Genomic DNA, 17,837 nt, shown 5'->3' with positions numbered 1-17,837 from the left:
AGTACCAACTTAATTTAAATATTTTAAGACTCTGCTTGGAGTCCCATAAAGAATGTATTGGAGCAAGGCAGGGGTGTTAAGAAATGGCTCAGCAGTTAAAGGCCCTTCCTGCCCTTCCAAAAACCCAAGTTTGGATCCCAAAGCCCATGTCAGGCAACTTACAACTACAAATAACTCCAGCTCCAGGGAATCTGACACTTTCTTCTGGCCTGTATCAAACACACATCATCATCATCATCATCATCATCATCATAATAATAATAATATATCTTTTAATAATGTATTACGGCCAGTGATTGCATAATATATTTAGCTATGGTCCATGACTTGGGAGGCTGATGTAGGAGAATCACAAGTTTGGCCAGACTGTTCTACGTAGTGAGACTCTGTCAGGAGGAGGAGGAAGAGGAACAAGAAGAGGAGGATGAGGACAAGGATGAGGAAGAGGAGGAGGAGAAAGAGGAGAAAAAGAAGAAGCAACCACAACTGACACACCTCATCTTAGACTTCCATCCCCTGGTTCTGTGAGAAAATAAACCCTTTGATTTGTGGCATTGCTTCACAGCTGCCCTGCAACTATAATACAAAAGTCTTAGCATGCCAACTGTGGTGGTGTAATACCTTTAATCCAATACTTGCAACACAGACGCAGTAAGGTATCTGAGGTAGAGGCCAGCCTAAGTCTACATAACAAGTTTAAGACCAGCCTATGAGAACCTTAGCTTAAAAACAAAAATCTTTGAGGCAGGAACTATTGAGGACATGCTTTCCCTGTCTTGACAGAGTTTGGCCATGGACTCTGTCAGCATCCAAACTTGCCAAGTTTTAGGCAGAATTATGTCAGATATCCTGGGCCATAAGGCCAAAGATGATGCTACAACGTTTTAGAGTTGGTTATAGGTGACTATCCAGGCAGCAAACTGTATCTGTCATTTTTTTTTAATTTGGAAGCTGCTAACCTGCACTTCCTGTTTACTCAGGTAATTAATTTACTCCTTCTCAAGTCTATGACAGGATTAAAGACCAAATAGTTTAGTTTCACAATTAAGCTTATTTGTTTAGGACTTAAGATGTTTTTAGGTCTAGATGGATGTTTTGAGTTGATAGAGATGAGATATAATAGATATTGAGTTACATTCAGAATTTTAGACTCACAGAGATAGGAAAATGTTTTCTTCAAGGTTGCCAAATACAAACAGCCAAAACACTATGAAAGTAGCATGCATATGATTACAGATTATTCTGTGGTTCTTCTTGCTGTAAGTAGTTTATTTTATATATGTGTAATAATATAAATGTATATGTTTAAAGAGGAAGTAAATCATAAAAAAAAACTTAGCAAAAGAAGAGGACTTTAACTAATTGTCTTACTCAAAGTGGGAACCATGTTGTCCTGAATAAAAAGAAAAGGAAAAGGAGGGAAAAGACATAAGAAGTGTAAACACTCTTGAAGGAAACTTGCCCATGAAAGAAGGAAAATAGATGATAGAGAGGTTTACAGAGCCATGGGAAGAGTTTGTCCCGAATACAAGGTAAGCTTCCTTACAATGAAAGATTTATGTTTAGACACTGACAGAAAGCATCATGAGGGAGCTGGATGACAATAGGAAGTAGAAAAGCGATGAAGAAAATCTCTACAGAGACAGGAAAAAAAGGAACCAGAAAATGATGAGTCCTTTTGATTATAAGAGGAAAGGCATCCTGCAGCTCCTAAGAGCGGGGAAGCTTGTCAGGGACAGACACTATTCTGCCTGAGAGCTCCATGCTTTCCCATGCACTTTGTTGGACATTGCCCAACATAGTTACCCTATGATTTAAGTGTGACAAAGTTATCCACATTTCACATACGAGTTAAGTGCAGAAGAGAGAGCATTGCTGCATAAGGTCACACAGAGAATCCACTCTGTCCATGTCACATCTCAGGCCTTCAAACTTATTCCACCAGAATTGTAGATAAAATTTAATAAAATGCCAGTTAATACACCTTTAAATCTTGAAAATAAGAATATTGGTTTTTTTTTTTTTAATTCATCAACAAACACAGCACTGTGCTATACAAATCATTAGACCATTAGAGAGACTTCCACCTTTCTGCTTAAATTAAACTACCTGGTTCAAATTACTAGATAAAACTAAAATAGAGGAATGAGTTCAGAAGTTCGGAGGTTAGAGGCTGTTTGATGAATGTAGTTCTAGTTCAGTGAAAGATGACTAGTTTCATGGTGAGAAGATTTCACTTTTGGGCGTCTGAGATTGAAGAAAAGGGACCGGCTAAAATGACTGAAAGCCAAAGGGGAAGGCAAGTGTGGTGGTTCATGCCTTGAATCCCAGTACTCTTGAGGCATAAGCAGGTGGATCACTGCATGTGAGAACAGCCTGGTCTACTGAGTGAGTTCCAGGACAGCCCAAGCTACATAGAAGAACTCTGTGTTCTACAATGAAGATGAAAAAAAAAAAAAAAAAAAAACCCAAAGGGGAAGAATAAGAAGCATCATTATAAAGATCTTCAATTTAAATTACTATTTAAATCACTGAATCTCTGAGGCTAGACTTCAATCAGAGAAAAGCTTGGTGGAAATGGCTCCCTACTCCCGTGAGAGACCAAACATGATTTAAGTAAAAAGCTTTTAGTTTTACAGCTGGGGAGGTGGCAATAAAACAAATGAACTTCCTGTCCGTGACTCTTTTTCAAACCTTGCCAATTCTTGTGTCTGGGGAAGCTATAAAGAATGTCCAGCCTCCTGTCAAAAGAACCGCTGTGGATCTCCAGCTTGCCTTCAGTCGAGCAGCCACAAGCCCAGACTAGAGGAACAAGCTGGGCCATTCTGCTCTGTCCTGCTGCAGTTATGCTAGCTGTTGCCTCGGTATGAGCAGGGCCATGGGTGCTAGGGAAATGCATTGAGTGCTATGAGCAGCTAATGAAAAGCAGAACCTTTTCTCTTTGGCAGCAATACCAATAGCATGAAGCACGTCTCCTTTGGAGCTTTCCAAACCACTTCAAAAAGCACGTCCCTGGTATGGATCAACAAAGCTAAGCAAATTGCCCCCGAGTGGATAGCCACCAGCCAAGATATTAATGAGTGTGGGCAGCTTGGGACCATGCACAATCTCCAGTGCGGTCCTTTTCAGAGCTCTGGTTAACTCCAGCAAGTGTGGACAGCACTGGGAGAAAAGCAGAGCTGATTTCTGTGACGTCAGCCAACCTAAGGAAGATTCAGCCCTTGTTTCTTCATGATGGCCTGCCCAGGCCCACTGTGCCCAGACTTGACTCTTTTTTTGCTCCTATCAAAACCTACCAGTTTGGGGGCTGGTGAGATGGCTCAGCGGTAGAGAGCACTTGGCTGCTCTTACAAAGGACCCACATTCAACTCCTAGCACCCACATGGCACCTCACAACTGTCTGTAATTCCAGTTCCATGGGATCTGACACCCTCACATAGACACACATGGAGGCAGAACACCAATGTAAATAAAATTAAAACAAAACAAAAACCTACCAGACTGGCTGGCAAGATGGCTCAGTGGGTAAATGTATTTGCTGCCAAGCCTGATGACCTGAGTTTAATCCCTCTGGGGCTCCACGTATTAGAAAGAACTGGCTTCTAAAGTTGCCCTCTGACTACCCGCAAATGGTGGCACAGAGAACTCAGGCTCAGTTCCCAGTGGCCACAAGGCAGTTCACAACTGACTATAACTCCAGCTTCAGGAGATCAAACACCATTTTCTGACTTCCACAGGCATCAGGCACACATATGATGCAATACACATGTGCAGGAAAAATGTGTACACATAAAATACAAATAAATGAAATCTTTTGGGTTTTTTTTTCATAGCTGAAGACTTGCCCAGGACCTTGTGTTTGCCGAGCAAGTGCTCAACCATTGAGCTAAATCCCAAGCCATAAAAGAGAGAGTTTTGAACAGTGGAACTTATAAATTTAGTATGTTAATGCATTATGAAATATACATGAGAACATAAGGGTCCAAGGTTCAATGTTATGGTTTAATATGATGTGTTAGGTGTCAAAGGGTGGACTTGTAATGGCTAATCTTTGTTGTCAACTTGGCTGGATTTTTTCAGTACCTAGGAGGCACAACTCTGACTTGTCTGTTAAGATGTTTCCAGAAAGGCCAAACTAAAAAGGGATGTGTATATAGAACTTTGGACTTAGGTTCTGGAGTAGGGGACAGAGGAGTAAGCTAAGCAACAGCATGCATCTTTCTCTGGGTCGTGACTAGGGAAGCACTGAGATCAGCCACTTCCTACTGCCATCTCCAGGCTTCACCGCCATATTCCTTCTTTAAACTGTCAATCAAAATATATCCTCTTTCTTTTAAGCTGCTTCTGCCAGGTATTTTGTTCCATCAAAGAAAACACTAACTGGTACAGAATAAGGAGCATAGAAATTAGTGAGGATTGAATGTGAAATATTCAAAACAGTCAATGTACCCAGTAGTTCATAAAGTGCTAGGCAAGTTATTCAAGAAATAAAGGTAGCCTTCCCAGTTCACACTTCCAGATAGTGTAATTTCTGGACAGTGATTAATGAGGAACCCTTCCCAACAGTCCTACAAGTAATTGAGCTTATCCCAGACCAAACAATTTTATCTTGGATCTGCTCACTACTATTATGTAAGGCTGGAACGTGAGAGGAAAACAATCAGTGTCCCTAAGAAGACACTCTAGTCTACCTCATAACGCAATTCATCCATACTTGCTCTTTGAATCTGTTTAAAATTTAATTCAGCAAGGAAAGTAAACTTTCTGATAATGGGGGGGTCAATTAACATGGTGCTTATTCAGGGACAGATTTCCCCTTGTCTCAATGACAAAATTGTCTATACCAAAAATACGATTCAGTAAAATAATACTTTATTACAGCCTGGAGATGTTCCCAAACACAGAGAGGATTCTATTGCGCCAAGCCAGAACTCTCTTACTAGCTCTGTCTGATGCCAAAGCAGCCCAGAGTCCACCCCCTCCAGTCTGCTTCTGCTACTTGTCTCCAGCCCAACCCTATGTCTTAGATCTGGTCCCTCATATAAGCAAGAGCTAGACAACACACTAGGCAGCTGGCCACAGGGACAGCACTGATGCCAAGAGAGCTTGTTGAGGATTTAGTGCACTTTTCTTATTTGTTTTGGGGTGTGTTGTCTGTAAGAGAGTGGCTAGGGAATCTCCTGCCAGGGATTATTCTGCAGGCATGTCTCACTCAACACTGGGGCAACAAGATCCCAAAAGGAAAGAGAAATGACTAGACTTTCTGCCAAAAGGAGAAGCCTCAGTCTTCTGTAACTCTCCAGCTCGCCCAAGAAAATCCACTTAGAGTTAAGGAAAGCTTCATTTTTAGCTGTGACCCTCAAAAGAGCCTTAACCTTGGCTAACCACAGCAGCCCATCCCTGGAGATACACAGAAGGGGGGTTAGAGTAAATCTGAACATCTACTGTCCTCTCCAGGCCAGTATGTCATTATATTGAGTCCATATGCAACAAGCCTCAAAATACTGTTTGCTGATAATATACTCTGTGTGTGTGTCTGTATGATATATGGTATATATATATGTGTGTGTGTGTGTGTGTGTGTGTGTGTGTGTGTGTATTATATATGGCATATAATATATATCACAGAACAGTTTTTTATCCTACATCATAATAAAATAATCTGTTAAGAAGCACTTTAAGGAAGAAAGAGTTTACCCAGACTCACAACTTGAGGTTACAATCCCTAGTGGCAGGGAAGTCAGAACGGCAAGACTTTGAAGTTAACTGGTCACATTACGTCTGCCTTTGGAAGAAGAGAGCAATGGATGCATGTGGCTTCTGGGTTTCCTTTCTCCCATCTTACACAGTGCAGAATTGCCTGCATAGGGAATGACCCCACCTGCAAATAGCATAATCAAGATAATCCTTCACAGGCACGCACAGAGGCCCAGGTGATACGACTGGCACCAAACCCATCACACCCACCACGAACCTTGAGGAACTTCTTCTTAACAGGGCAGTCTGGGTGAAAACCTAATACAGTACTACTCAGAAAGAAGTGACATTTCTAAAGAAACACTGTTGGCATTCCCAGCACTTAGAATGTACTGTAGGAGAATGGTACTTAGGCCCCACGAGTCAGACAGGTTGGACTTCAAATGCCAGCTAGATTTTTTTATCCATGTGACAGCTGATGTTGCTGGATGAGAATCTATTGGCCATAAGTTCACATCCTAACCAAGCTCTGATGAAAGGATGATTCTAGAAGGTGGAGCTTTTGGGAAGTGACTAGGCTTCAAAGAGGGAAGAGCCTCAGGATAGGATTGGTGCCCACTGAACAGAGAAAGACATGGCAGTACGTCTCTTTGCCTCACAAGGCTGCAGGGAAGCCTTGTGCAGCCAGCCACTCAAAGAGGATCTTCACTGGCAATCAGGTGTGCCATGGCCTTGACCTTGGACTTCTAGCCTCTGGGGCGTTGAGGAATAAATCCGTGGTAGTTTGTGAAAAGCCCAAGCACACTAAGAAATCTCGATGAGCTGCAATGACCCAGCCCTCTGAGTGGTGGGAGGTGGGGTTGGGGTGGGGTAGGGGGTGGGGAGTCACTTCGGTCCAACTCAAACATCAGGGAGTACTTGCTGAGCCGACTGGAGCTTCTTGACGATGCTCCCTGCAGGTCCCTGCACAGCACACCTAGGCGGGTTCTGTCTGGCTTGGACTTCTAAGGCTAATTTGGTTCTGCCCTTCGGCCAAGAGTCCCAGATTCAGCCGGAAGCTCAACCCTACACTTCACATATGCACCCACACCTTAGTCGTCAACACTGAACACTGAACATTTAGCCATTCCATCTGACCAGAACCTTCCTTCCCTGATGCAGTCACTACCAGACAGCCTAGTTCACACACAGCCTGGGCATACGCATCTGGCCTGCTTTGGCCACCTGTAGCTTAGTCAAAATCAGAACATAGGTCTGCTGCCTTCCAATCCAGGACTCCCCTCAACTTAGGGGTGCAAATCAATTTAAAACCAAGAAACTGGACTTGCTTTGTTTTTATTTTCTCATTTTTTGCCACCCCCTAGAAATCGTCATTTAGAGAATCTTGACCTCCAACATGCCATAATCCTTCTGAAAATGATCCAGCAAATATGATACATGCGCAGAGCAAAGTGCAGCTGACTTTGTTTTTCCATCACCTAAAAATCACAGGAGGTAATTGCTAAACCGGCAGTAAAATCTATTTATAAAGAATGCTGATTTGTTTTCAGCACTTCACAGCACAGAGGTTCAATTCATTTCCTTACCATAAAAAGAACCATTACTTTAAAAAAAAATCATAGTCAGTGCATTTTATAAATGTTTTAATTTCAACAACAACAAAAAACAAACGTGTAAATTGGAATGTAAATAGCTTTCCTAAAATGTCTCCAGTTTATGCCCAGTTTGCTGGTTGATGATCTTATTATTCTTCACAGAAAAAGATTTCATAGTCACTGAGTATATATTCTAAAGTTACTTTTATAAAGCAGTTGGCTATCACTAAAACAATCATTATAAATTAAGTTACAGGGCTTAAAGAGTCACCCTTACTTGGACAATGCCAAATTATGAACTAACTCATTACCAAAAATTATGTTACTACAAGAAAAACACTACACATTGCTTTCATGGAATAGATCTAATACCACGCTGAAATTTCAACTGCAGCAGGAACTATGGTGATTTTTACAGTACTGTTGTGTTCTCTGACTCGCCTGCCTTGCGTTATTAGAAGGGAAATACCACCACCTAGTGGATAAATGAGAAAGTGGTGGCCTTTGCTCAAAACCATCAAAAAGCACTAGAGGCCATGAATTTGACACAGAAGGCTTTGGAGAGATTGAAGGGAAGAGAGAACTTATGTAATTATATTACCATCCAAAAAATAAAGCAAAAACTAACTACTATGTTTGTATCACTTTCTGTAAGAGTAGTCGTAGCGTACTTACATTCAGAGTGCTTGCCTAGCATACACAGTCCTTGAGTTCCAAACCCAGAACTCCATAAACTTGGTATGGTGTTCATGACTGTAACCCTAGCACTCTGGAAGGGGTTGGGATAATCTTGCATTTAAGGAATGGGATAGTACTTAAGAGCTGTATAAATGAAACAAGCATGTCTTGGGGGGGGGCATACATCATCTAATTATAGTGAGTGAACTCTTTCTATATCCCAAGTTTATATTGGCAAGGCATAAGGCCTTTAGAATGTACTGAAATTCAGAATGAGAAGTTTAATAAAACTTTATTCAGGTAATATCAAGTATGTCCCATTCCTATCATTCCTAACTTAAAGGGGATTCAAGCAACAAGAGCCCAGAGAAAAGTAAAGGGTAAGTGAGTGGGACTGACACTTCTACATCTTGAACCCTCCTTCAGTGCTGCTCAACTGGACTCGCTGCCACCACTCTCTCCTGTACCTGCCTTTTCCTTCTACTCCATAAGCATTTGGTACAGAGAACCCTGGAAGGTTCCTGCATCCCTTCTGCGAAGATCAAAATGTTTTATTATGATGACTCACTAGTGCTATTGTGTTCTTCACACCCGTTCTTCCATGGTCACATACTGGATTTAGCTAGAGGTTACCTGACACTGACTACCCAAAGAAATGGAGTGTAAAGGCAAACAAGGGAATTAATCTCTCTTCTATGGGGCCAGGCATTAAAGAGGCATTCAAAAATATAGAGCAGTGCCATTCTTCTCATCAAATCTATCGCTCTGAAAAACAGCTTTGTGGTTTGTGTGTACTGTTCTCACAAAGGACAGGAGTTCCACATAGGGTGGTTCTCAGCTGCCTGTAACTTCATCCCTACCTATAGATTCTTGACTCCTTTCTTTGGCCTCCATTAACTCTGTGCTCACGAGCACATACACCCACATGTGCACGCGCGCGCACACACACACACACACACACACACACACACACACACACACAAGAATAAAGTAAATCTAAAAATAATGTGACAAGTACATCTTTAACATTTTCAGTTTTCCATTTTAATGTTAATACATTATAGATATGAGCCAGATAAGCAAAAGGTTTTGAGTGTCCTAATTAACTTGTAATGATAAAGAGTCTTAAAGCCAACAAGCTTGAGAACTGATGTTCTACGTCATGTACTCTTGCTCCGGTTAAAGACAATACCCATGCCTTTAACCCTGACCTGCTTCCTGATACCCGTGTTACCATCTTCAGAGCCTATTTGCCTACTGTAGAGTTATGAGTGTTGTAGACCTTAGACACTATCATTCTTGTCATTTAACAGTTTCATTGAGATATCACTGACAAAAAAGAAAACCTGTAAGATTCACACCTTGGTATTTTGGCATATATATGTGTACATTGTGAAAAGGATCTTTTCAACCAATTGAATATATCTATTATCTTAGATTAACATTACTCCAATCTCAGAAACAAACTATAAAATAAAGAATGATTCTGAAAAAATGTTAAAAGGTACTATCAAGAACGGTCACGGGCTGTCCAGGTTGTCCATAAGCAAGACATGACAGGTGTTGGTCTTTCAAAGGTACCAACCACTCTACCTTTAAAATGGCTAACTGACAAGCGTGTATGGCAGTATCAATGGCCTATGAAAAAAGGAAAATGACAGATACTAGAACAGCTGGTACAGGAGCAACTAAATGTTCAACACATTAAGGAATCTACTAGCCCATGGAATCCCCATGTTTGTTATTAAAAAAAAAAAAATCAGAAAAAAATGGAGGATGTTCACAGATTTAAGAGCCATTAGTAAGATGATTCAGCCAATGGGCTCTTTAAAGCCTGGAATCCCACTGCCTTCTTTATTACCTAGGTCATGGCCTTTGGTAGTAATTGATTTAAAGATTTCTTTTCACGGTCCCTTTACATGAGCATGATGGGGAAAGGTTTCATTTCTCAGTGCCAACTTATAAAATAATGGTGCAATAAAGAGATATCATTGGAAAGTCTTACCACAAGGAATGCCAAACAGTCCTACCTTATGCCAATATTGTGTACAACAGTCATTAGAATCAATTCATAAAGTTTCCTCAACCTAAAATTTACTATTATATGGATGATATATTACTGGCTGGTTAAGATGCAGATACCTTAGAAAAATGCTTGATGAAATAAAGTGGATTTTGCCTTGCTGGGGATTACAAATTGCTCCTAAAAAATACAAATAGGTGATTCTATCAATTATCTAGGATATATGATAAGAATTTTACAGAAGATTCTACCACAGAAAATATAAATCAGGAGAGCTCAATTACAAACTCATAATGATTTTCAAATTTTTCTGGGAGATATTAACTGGCTACAGCCCATAACTGGATTGACTTCTCAAGAGGTAAGTAATTTATTTTAAACCTTACAAGGTGATAAGGATTCAAAAAGTCCAAGAAAATTATCAGTTAAGGCTGAAAGAGAATTGACTCTGCTAGAAAAGAAATTATAGGATGCACATGTGGATAGCTTGGATCCAAAGCTAGATTGTATTTTGGTTATTTTGCCTTCTACTCAATCTCCCATGGGAATTCTTATGCAAACAGAAGACAGTATCTTAGAATGGATATTTTTAGCACATAAACAAAATAAAAAATTAAGATCTATGTCAAAAAGATTTCTGAATTGATTCTGAAACGAAGAAAGAGATTTCATCAGTTGGCAAAAGAAGACCCAGCAGACATTGTGGTACCCTCTACTAATGCTGAAATTGACTCATTATGGACAGAAAATGAACATTGGCAAGGAGCATGCAATAATTTGGGGGGAGAGATTAACAACAAATATCCCAAAAGCAAGAGACTTCAATTTATAAAAAGAACTAATTGGATTCTCCCTCATATAGTAAAAGAGACACTAAATTTTTGAGCACTTACATTCTATACTGATGCAAATAAATTAGGAAAGGCAGATTATAAGTCAGAAAAACAAGTAAAGTGGCTCAGAGCCCTTATGATTCAGTTCAAAAATCAGAGTTGTATGCCATTCTTATGGTATTATGTGACTTTCATGAATCTCTTAATACAGTTACTGACTCTGAATATGCAGAAAGAATTGTTTTACATACTGAAACTGCTGACCTTATTCCAGATGATTCAGAATTCATTTCATTATTTATTCAACTACAACAAGTAATAGAAATCATCCTGTGTATATAACATGTATCAGATCCATATAGATCTATCAGGCCTTCTAGTTCAAGGCAATGATGAAATTGATCCGCTGTTAACAGGAAATGTGCTAGAAGCCTCAGAGTTTCATAAGAAACACCGTGTTAACAGCAAAGGCTTGAAGAAATATTGTTCTATCACTGCCTACTAAATAAAACAACCAAAATTCTCCCACAGGGCTCAGTGGCTGAACGCATTTATTGCTCTTGTAGTGGACCGAGGTTTAGTCCCCAGCAGCCACATGATGCTGTAACTCCAGTTACTGGGTATCTGATACCCTCCTGACCTCCGCAGGCACTAGGCATGTGCGTAGTACACATATATGCATGCATGAAGACAAAACACTCATATATATATATATATAATTTTTTGTATTTTTAGTTTTTCAGCAGAACAAAATCCAGAGTTCCTACAATCTAAGATGCAATCCAGTTATGTGTGGTGCATGAAGAAACACTCAAAGGAAAAGCAGCCAATGAAAGCCAATTGCAAAGTAACTTTGATAGTCAAACCTGTATGAACTTGCTTTTAGGTTGGCATAATTCTACCCCAAACAAAACAACATAAAAATAGGGGAAAACTAATAATATATGGAAATCAGATTAAAAAATTAAAAGAAAAAAGACCTAATAAAAATTCCAAAAAGCACAATATATAAATTTTTCATTGCCACATGTACTTAAAAGCAATTTGAAACAGTGAAAGTAAGACAGTGAACATAAACATAAGAAAATATTGAAACTATCTAATCTGAAAAATATGGGCATTCAGAATATATTATGGAATAAGAATTGTATCCCAAGGATTAATACTTTTGTGTAATCTTAATTTTTGTTTTTTAAATTTTTATTATTTTTAATAACATTTCATTAATTCTCTGAGAATATCATATAATATATTTTGAGCATATTCACTCGCCTTCCCAGCTCCTCCCAGGACCCATTCCCACTTCCAGAGCTACCCAACTTTATGTTCTTTCTTTAAAAAAAAAAAAAGATCAAGTCCAATTGGTACTACATAATACTCTTAGATGTGCATAATCTTATTTCTGATGAAGTCACTCTGACAGACTGGTAAGTTAGCAGAATACTTAGCCAGAGTGTGTCTTCATGTCATTACTGTTTTAACAGAATTTCTCATAATGCCTTCATATACAAGATAGAAAATGTACACCATATGGCAGTATTTACATGCATTTACTCTTCACCTGCTAGTCTCCCAATCTGACACCCGTGAACTAACAGCCTTAATAAGAAAGCATGATAGACCAGGTGTGGGGGGCACATGGTTTTCATCCAAGCACTGCAGACACAGGTGGACTTCAGCGAGTTCATGTCCAGCCTGGTCTACATAGAGAGTTCCAGGGCACACAGACTACATGGTAAGACCCTGTCACAATAGTTAATTAATTAATTAATTGAAAAAATAAACAAAGGCCACTATTTATCATTTGTACTTGTCTTCCTCCACTGTTGTAAATTCCAGAGGCAGGTGCAGGGCTGGGGCGAGGAGGGGGGGATGCTATTCTCTCTGTCTGAGAGAGGGAATGCTGCTTTACAGATCAAACACAGGCCTTGTGCATTTGAGAAGTAGGAGTGACTTTTCCCTGCTTTGATGCGTTTTTTGTTTTGTTTTTTGTTTTTTGTTTTTGAGACAGAGTCTCACTATGTAGCCTGGCTGTCTTGGAACTCATGTTGCTTCAAACGCAAAGCAATCTGCCCACCTCAGCCTTGTGGGCTAGGATTAAAGGGGTTTGTTGCTATACCCATTGCCACACACAGCTTGATGCCCATTCTTTTATGAGTATCATTTTTATCAAGATCTGAATTAATTTTTGCACACTGGAAGAATGGCAAGAAGCTGGAGAATACGAGGCTGAGTGTGAGGTAACAAGGCCAGGAACACATTCCATACACAAAGCCATGCAAGAAGATGGATTATTTGTTCCAGTAAAGTCAGTCACCTGGAAGACTGTCTCACATACTTTGTGTTTGGAGTCAGCATTCCATCACTTCAGGGCTGTGTCTGTCAGAGGGTAGTCCGTATCACTTTCTTCAGAATCACCTAGAGTTCTGTTACAGCGCAAGCACTGGGCCCAAGTCCCTGACTCTCTAAGATTCCATCTCTAAGGATGAAGCTTGGAAATCTTTGCTGCAGATCTGCATTTACCCGGGTGATGTTTAGAGACAGAAATGCAAGCTACTGTTTGTTCTGGCAGACTGAGAGCTGGCAAACAAACAAACAAACAAACAAACAGTCATACACGAAGCCTGAGGATAAGTTTCATACCCTTAGCACTATGGAGCAATTATTCAATGGAAAGTAGAGTTCCAGGGCCTAGCAGGACATTAAGAAGCATCTCTGCCCGCTTCCCCTGCCTCCCAGTTGTTTTTTTCAAATGAAAAAGCATCCAGACACCGGAAAGTGTACCATAGGAAGTGAAAGCATCCCCAGAACAAATGGGAAGTTGGAAGACTAAGAAAGTCCCCAGCCAAGTGACTGGAAGGCAAAACAAGATGGAAGAGCTTCCAAATATTGGAACTGCAAGCCCAGGCCAGGGCTGGACCTCCAGCAAGGGTTTCTGTAAGCTTGAAGCTTACTGCTTGCAGACAGCCCACTTAATGTCAGATTTGGTGACAGGCACACCAGAAAGGCTGGAACTAGACAGCCTGGCAGAACAGGCCAGACCTGTGCTCTCACTGTGTATCAGATTTTAAAAACTTTGTTGGCCACAGCCTACTTCAGCCTTGAATCATGATTAAATTTTTAAATTTTTTCTTATTGTTTTTATTTTACACACACTGGCACACACACGCACACACACACACACACACACACACACACACACATGCAGCAGTGTGAGTATGGAGGTCAGAGAACATCTTTCAGGAGACAGCTCTCTCCTTCCATCCTGTATGACTGAAGTCAGGTCATCCATCAGAGTTCAAAGCAAGCCTCTTTACCCACTGAGCCATCTCTCCTGCCCCTGACTCAGAAATTCCAGTGACAAAATCCAAACATCTCATACAAAACCTGGATATGTCACCCTTGCTGAGACTAGCCTTAAACTGTGTCTGGAACTCAGCCAAGACAGGCTTGAGTCATGCAGACACCAGCCATCCTAAGTGTCTGAACCTCTGCCTTTTCTCATTCCATGCTGTGAGAATGGGAGTATCACACACAAACCTGTGGGTTCCGACCAGGCAATTTCTCCAATATTAACCCACTACCTTCCTTCTAAGCTGGTATTTGGTCTTCCGGTACTGCTCTCACTGCTTCAAAGACAATTCTATTCTCTCAGTCACTCCTCCACGTTTGGTAGTTGTTTGGATTGTCTGAGATTTGGGGATCTATTTAAAAGAGAATCAACATTCTCACGTACTGATTGAATTAAGAGTTCCTAGCTTCCTTCTAAAGGTACTTTAGAAGGCTGAGCATCAATTGTAGCAATAGAGAGGGTGCAGTAGTGAGACAGACGCCACAGCAACGAAGGAAGCATCAGTTCTCAGAGTAGCACCTTCTGCTTTATGGCATATACTCACACATGCACACATAAGTACACACACACAGACACTTGCACATTCAGACACAAACACACACACTCAAGCACATACACTCGCACACATTCACACACACACACTCGCACACACCAGAAAGGGGAGACTATAAAAATTAGTTAGAGCTTTTTCCACAGGGCTGACTGACCCTCCTGCTAAATCTCCGATAAGTGAGTGTATTAGCCGCAGCACAAAATGGCTCAGTCCTCTGCAGGCGCTTGTCCATGCTTGTGTGGCATGTACTCAATAGGGCAGGTAGCACTGGCCTACTCCTGGCTGCCTGGAAGAAAGTTGGCTCCACAGAGCCATAGTCTTGAGCAAGTTTACTAGTGTTTTAATTGCATGATTGTTTGTTGTATTGTTTCACTGAAGAGACATGAGTAATGAACAGGAAACCATTATGTAAGAATACAAAATATAATTAAGTAGCAGTCTGAGGCACAGATATCACAAGAGCTATGGTAATTTTGATGGCAATTGACCTTGAAGGTTAATTTATTTAGTCTTCTTACATAGGGTGTGTCCTGAGTTAAATGTCAGAAACATGGATGAACACAATTGCGTCTATCCACGATGTCAGAATTTATTAAATAACAGGTTCACAATTTCACATTGCAAGCCATTTGCCAAATGTACGGCTGTAATTTACCATATATTTATATAATCCCAAACTACTTAGATAACTTCATAGGGTAGTATCTTTACTATAAAATCAAGGGTTTTTTTTATTAGTTTGTTCATTGTGGGTAGCACTACCCTTTTATTCTAGTCTTAATTCCTTCTATAGTCTCAGATCACACAGAACATAGCACACAGTACATCTCTCTGCGTGTGTGTGTGTGTTGTTACAAAATAGCTACAGAAGGGTTAAAGAGGCCACAAGCAGACTTCATGGAGGACAAAGAAGCCTTATGGTAGACATAAGTAGGCAGCTGGTAAAGAGAGGCAAGGAGTCACTGCAGGGTGAGTAGAGATGCAGAGGCAGTGTGTAAGATACAGGACTTGGTTCAAATACACAAAGAAAGGAACCGGCTGATAGCAAGCAATTGAAAGCACCTAGGTCAACAGCGGGAATGGAGCTGAGAAGAAGCCCCAGAAGTAGAGGGCAGTTTTCCTTCTGCCAGTGCCTTCACACACCAGGTACTCAGAGGACAGTGGAAGCTGTTGCCATAGTGTCAGGTATCCTCTTCATCATGGGATCGATGTGGGTATCCTGTACCTTTCTGTCCTCAGTGTGACCCACAAATTATCAAGCCTGGTTTTTCTAGTATGGTTTGAATGTGCCCATATGTTTCTATAGTTCCAGGATACTTGGATAACTTCATGGGGGAGTATCTTTACTATTGGACTAAGTAATTTTTTTAGTCTGAGCATCATGGGTAGCACTGTGCAGGTGGTAGTGTCTACACGTGTAACAAGGTGCATTGCCATTCTGTCTCTGCATTTTCACTCACAGTGGAGCCATGTGTTGCTTGTAAAATGAAGATAGCATAACCTGGAAGCCAAAGGTTTTTTTGGATTTGTTTTGTTTTAAGATGTATTTATTTACTACATATACAGTGTTCTGCTTGCATGTACACCTGCACACCAGAAGAGGACACCAGATCTCATTATAGATGTTTTTGAGCCACCGGTTTGCTGGGAATTGAACTCAGGACTTTTGGAAGAGCAGACAGTGCTCCTAACCTCTGAGTCATCTCTCCAGCCCAAGAAAGCCAAGGTTTTACACACTTCAGAACAACCAAGAGCAGGGCACACCTGATAACAAAAGTCACAGGAGAGTGTCTGTAAAGCCTTTGCACCTTACAACAGCCACTTGCAACCTTATGCTCTATCGTTCAGTGCTTCTTTTGTTTTTGTTGTTTTTCGACACAGGGTAGCATTAGCTGTCCTGGATTCGTTTTTGTAGAGTAGGCTGGCCTCAAACTCCCAGAGATCCGCCTGCCTCTGCCTTCTGAATGCCGGGATTACAGGCTTGCTCCACCACACCTTGCTTACCATTTAGCTTCTAAACTTGTAGAAGTAGTCACTCATTGTATTTTCCCCTCCCCTGTACTCTCCTACTTTTGTTTAATATACAATTGTTGTGATAGCACTCTGATCTTTTTTCAACATTTTTTAAATATTAAAATATTACAATAGTTATGAAATAATAATAAAATTCTCTCCCTGTATCTGGCCAAGAAAACAAGCCACCTTATATAAATTGGTAGAAAAATGTAAATCTAGGGGGGGGAAATAAAGATTCTTCAAAGCGTTTACAAAGCATAATGTGGGTGTTCTCAAGGAAACTGAAGCAAGGGGCAATTTTTAAACACAAAAATGAAGAAGAAAGGAGCTGGGATTTAACTCAGTGGTAGAATGCTGTGATAGCAGAAACTTTAGGATGCTGTGCAGCGGGTACCATAAGTTACAGGGGAAACTGAGGTATCCTCTCAAGTCTCCACCTAAGAACAGAGGTAGATTCTATTTTATTGTCCAGGAGAAAGTGGTTCTTCTAGAACAAGCCTCTATAGAGCTCTGATCAAGACTACTGGCATTTCCCTCCCTGGAGCGATAGCCCTAACATAATCTGGGGGATGGGCTAGCCCTATTTTCACCATGAAAATCCAGAAAGCCACTTCCAGAAGAGATTAGTATCTGGAGCTTTGGTCACACCCTCAGGATCGTTTGGGTAGGGATGCTCTTTCGGGAGATGATAAGACACCAGAGCTCCGCTCTCCGAATTCTTGGGGAAACCAAGGACATTCCTGGTCGCAGCTTTCCAGCTCCTTGCTCTAAGTTGTGTGTCCCGTTCCTATCTCCCCATTATTATCACAAGGCCAGGTCCCTAGCATCAGAAAAGACAAGACAAAGGGTGTTAACACATTTTAAAGCAATAATTCTTGGCTGGGCTATTAATAACAGACTCCATATTTGCTGGATAAGAAGTCCTTGAGCAAGTGTTTCGTGTATGAGACTGTGTCCGCCTCTGCAAGTTTGGGGTTCAGGCAGTGTCTTTTGTGATAGTTACTTGGAAAGCAAAAACTGATCGGAATCATTCCTTCATAAATGTACGGTTTTATATCTGTAAGTGTTGACAAAGCCGTTCCATTTTGAT

The sequence above is a fragment of the Acomys russatus genome, chromosome 27 (genome assembly GCF_903995435.1).
Source record: "Acomys russatus chromosome 27, mAcoRus1.1, whole genome shotgun sequence".
Classification (NCBI taxonomy): domain Eukaryota; kingdom Metazoa; phylum Chordata; class Mammalia; order Rodentia; family Muridae; genus Acomys; species Acomys russatus.
The sequence above is the reverse complement of the archived record's forward strand: the minus strand, read 5'-3'. Positions refer to the sequence as shown.